Source organism: Chrysochloris asiatica, unplaced genomic scaffold (genome assembly GCF_000296735.1).
Source record: "Chrysochloris asiatica unplaced genomic scaffold, ChrAsi1.0 scaffold00259, whole genome shotgun sequence".
Lineage (NCBI taxonomy): Eukaryota > Metazoa > Chordata > Mammalia > Afrosoricida > Chrysochloridae > Chrysochloris > Chrysochloris asiatica.
The window spans coordinates 3,926,383-3,930,431 of NW_006408777.1; the positions used below are offsets into that span (position 1 = coordinate 3,926,383).

At 42.1% G+C, this 4,049-nt stretch overlaps 1 protein-coding gene and 1 pseudogene across 2 annotated transcripts in view; both read right to left on the reverse strand.

Moving 5' to 3' along the window:
- Positions 1–916, reverse strand: part of LOC102828235 — a 2,772-nt pseudogene extending 1,856 nt beyond the window's left edge. The window contains exons 1-2 of the transcript XR_438789.1: positions 767–916; positions 2–704 (exon numbers count right to left, since the gene is read on the reverse strand). The product of XR_438789.1 is annotated as a melanoma-associated antigen D2-like (transcript). The remainder of the gene's footprint in view (position 1; positions 705–766) is intronic.
- LOC102830544 (aspartyl/asparaginyl beta-hydroxylase-like) overlaps positions 1–4,049 on the reverse strand; it is a 174,354-nt gene that overhangs the window by 102,843 nt on the left and 67,462 nt on the right. The window lies entirely within an intron of this gene.

Genomic DNA, 4,049 nt, shown 5'->3' on the forward strand with positions numbered 1-4,049 from the left:
GTTTGGTCTTTAACCAGCAAGTACTTCACCAAATCATTTGCCCTCCCTTGCAAAAGGGCCACATCCTGAGGCGGTGGTGCTTCAGGTTCTTGGGAAGACTGGAGATTCACAGTTCTGTGGCGAGCCTTGCCCCTACAGGCCTTAGGTGACCTCAGGGAAAGCAAGGCTCTCCGGGCCCAAGCAGCCAACCAAGTCCTTGATGCCCTGTGGGCCCAAAAGGCTATGGGGCCCCTTGAGGCCCTACGGGCCATTGAGGCCATTAGGACCTTTGAAACTCTTCGGCCACCTGTGGTCCCAGAAGCCTGACTCTGATCACTACTGCCATCTTCTTCCCCATTCAGGTGATTCACCTTTCGAGCTTTCTTAGTCTTGACCTTGGGTCGAGCATCCTGATTCTCCTGAGCCTCAGCAGCTGCATGCTCAGGCTCAGGTTCATCTGTGGGAGCCTGAGAAGCAGAAGCCTCCGTCTCATGGGCCTTTGTTTTAACCTGGTTATCAGCCACACAATTGACTTTTTTGGTCTCAGGGTCAGTATTCTGTATCTTGGTGTCAGCTGCTGGGCTCTTTTTTCCAGCTTTCAGAACCTGGGTATCAGTCTGCTGAATGGTAGGTGAGGCTTGGGTGACAGCTGCCTCCTGAGCTTCTTGGGTCTTTGAGACTCCTGTGGCCATTGGGACTCCTGTGGCCTTTGGGACCCCTGTGGCCTTTGAGAACTCTACGGCCTTTGAAACCCCTAGAACATTTGAGACCTTCAGGCTTCTGACACCTCTGGTGCCTTTGAGGCCTTGGGTGCCTCTGAGACTTCCAAGTTCTGGGTCACTGCCAGTAGAGTCCGCATCACCAAGCTGTTGTCCTCTTCTGAAGTTTCAGCCTGGAAACAGGTTAGACCTGCACCACTCTCACTTGTGTCAGACATGTTTCAAGTTGATTGGCAAGAGCAGAAACCTTGTTCTTGGTCTATAATTTTGTTTCTTAGTGACGTCCTTCCCTGGTTTTGGTATGAGGGTTATGCTTGCAGTCTATAATCAAAAAAAAATCTGTAGTCTAATATGAGTATGACTCTTTAATGTCTTCTCTTCAGCTTCTTGCTTTCAAAGTTGCCTAAGAGATTTTAAGATGCTACTGTTGTTTGTTATTCTCTACCTCAGGCTTTCATTTAATTTTCATCCTGTTTTGTTTGTAACCTCCCTTTCCCTCTCTACAGCCCTGTCCTGCCCGTTACCATATTAAAAAAGAAAACAAAAGACAAACAGGCAAAAAAGTTCAAGGCCTGCTGTTGAGCTGAGTATCTGTGCACATGCGTGGAAGAAGAAGCTACCAGTAGTGAGGGTGAGGGGTGTTCACTCGATCAGGCTTCCCCTCTGGTCACCAGAATGGAGTTGGGGAAATAGTGGGCACACCAATGACCTGATACCAAAAAAAAAAAAAAAAATCAGAACAAAGCAAAACTGACCAAGTGTATTGTCCACCTTTTCCCCAAGTGTCCCGTGGTGTTTTTCTGTGGTGTTTCTGCTCCCCTGCTTGGTCTTGCCATTTGGTCTTGCCCAAGATGTCGGCTCTGGGCCTTTGAGCCCAGCCCAGCAAATTCAAAAGTACGTGATTTTTTACTTCAGCTTCAAGTTCCATAATCTAGAAGCCTTCAAACCTTCAAAATATCCCTATGTCTGTGGTTCTGAGTTTTGGAGTTCTGCCCTGGATCTTCTTTGCCTGATATTCTGTGGTATTGATGATGGTGAACTTCACTGCACCGCCACCTTAGCCACCATCAAGCCCCGCCTCCCAGACTATTTTTAAAGAATAACACTGTAAGGTAAACTGCAACATTTTCAGACAGCACCAGAATATTGAGTACTAAAACATCATGAATAGTACCAGAATATTGTCAGATATAGTGCTTGAAGATGAGCTTCTCAAGTAGGAAGGCACTCAGAATACTATAGGGGAAGTGCTGTATCCTCAAAATAAGAGCTGACCATGATGATGCTAATAGAGTAAAACTTTTGGGACTTTTATTTGCTGATAGGGTGCAATTCAAAACAAGGAGAAACATCTGTAAACATCCATTACTAATCAGAACATGGAACATATAAAGTATGAGCCTAGGAAAATTGGATATTGTCAAAAATTAAATAGAATGCATAAACATTATCCTAGGCATTAGTGAGCTAACATGGACTGGTATTGGCCATTCTGAATCTGACAATCATAAGGTTTACTATTCTGAGAATGAAAAAAAAAAGAAGAGTAATGGCATCACATCTCTGATATGATAAAATCCATATGCCTCAGAGGAAAATATTATTATTCAATTTACACACCAAACATTAAAGCCAGTGATGATGAAATTGAATAATTCTACTAAAGTCTGAAATTGAACAAACATGCCATCAAGATGTATTGGCAATTACTGGTGATTGGAATGCAAAGGCTAGAAATAAAGAGGAAGATCTGTAGTTGGAAAATATGACCTTGGTGAGAGAAATGATGCTATTGCAAGACCAATGATTCATTGCAAATACCTTTTAAAGCAACATAAAAAATGAAGATAGCATGGACCTCACCAGATGGAATGCACAGAAATCAAACTGACTGTTATCTGTGGAAATAAAAGATAGAAAAACTGCATATCATCAGCCAAAACAAAGCCAGGGCAGACTGTGGAGTAGACCACTAATTTCTCATATGCAAGTTAAGGCTGAAGCTGAAGAAAATTTAAAGAAGTACATTAGCGTCAAATATAACCTTGAAAATATCTCATCTGAATTTAGAGATCATCTCAAGAACAGATTAAATGCATCATTAGTCACAAATGAACAAGGAACAGAAGAGTTGTGGGATGACATCAAGAACATCACACAGAAAGAAAACAAAAGGCCATTAAAAAGACAGGAAAAAAAGGAAAGGCCAAAGTGGATGTCAGAAGAGATTTCTGAATCTTGCTGTGCAGCATAGGGATGCCAAACCAAATGGAAGAAATAAAGAGGTGAAAGAGAAGAAAATAAATTTTCACAGGGCACCTCAAGAAGCCAAAGAAAAGTATTATAATGAAAGACCTGTTGTTGTTAGGTGCCATTGAGTCGGTACTGACCCATAGCAACCTTATGCACAGCAGAACGAAACACTGCCCAATCCTGGGCCAACCTCACTATTGTTGCCACGCTTGAGTCCATCAATGCTGCCACTTGGCCAATCTATCTCGTTGGAGGTCTTCCTCTTTTCATCTGACCCTCCACCTTACCAAGCATCATATCCTTCTTCAGCGATTGGTCCCTCTGGACAATATGTCCAAAGTATGAGAGATGAAGTTTGGCCATCTTGGCCTCTAAGGAGCACTCTGGCTGCACTTCTTCCAACACAGATCTGTTGGTTCTTTTGGTAGCCTATGGCACTCTCAATATTCTCCTCCAACACCATAACTCAAAGGCATCAATTCTTCCAAGGTCCAGATCTTTGCACATTTTATTGTAATATTTGGCTTTATCTTCTCGAGCTGATCTTTGAAATTTTCTGTTTAGCTCTTGGACCTCCTCATTTCATCCATTTGCTTTAGCATCTCTATGCTTGAGAGCAAGTTTCAGTGTCTCTTTTGACATCCATTTTGACCTTTTCCTTCTTTCTTGTCTCCTCAATGAATTTTTGCTTTCTTCATGTATGATGTTGTTGATGTCATCCCACAACTTTTCTGGTCTTTGGTCTTTAGTGTCTAATGTATCAAATCTATTCTTCAGATGATCTCTAAATTCAGGTGGGATATATTTAAGGCTCTCGTGGACTTGTTTTCATTTTCTTCAGCTTCAGTTTTAATTGGCATATGAGTAATTGATGGTCTGGTTCCACAGTCTGCCCCTGGCCTTATTTTCACTAATGAAATGAAGAGTTCCACCTTCTCTTTCCGCAGATGTAGTCAATTTGATTTCTATGTAATCCATCTGGCAAGGTCCATGTATATAGTTGTCTGTTATGCTGTCTAAAGAAGGTATTTGAAATTAACAAAGCATTGATTTTGCAGAATTCTATGTGTTCTCCAGCATCATTTCTATCATCAAGGA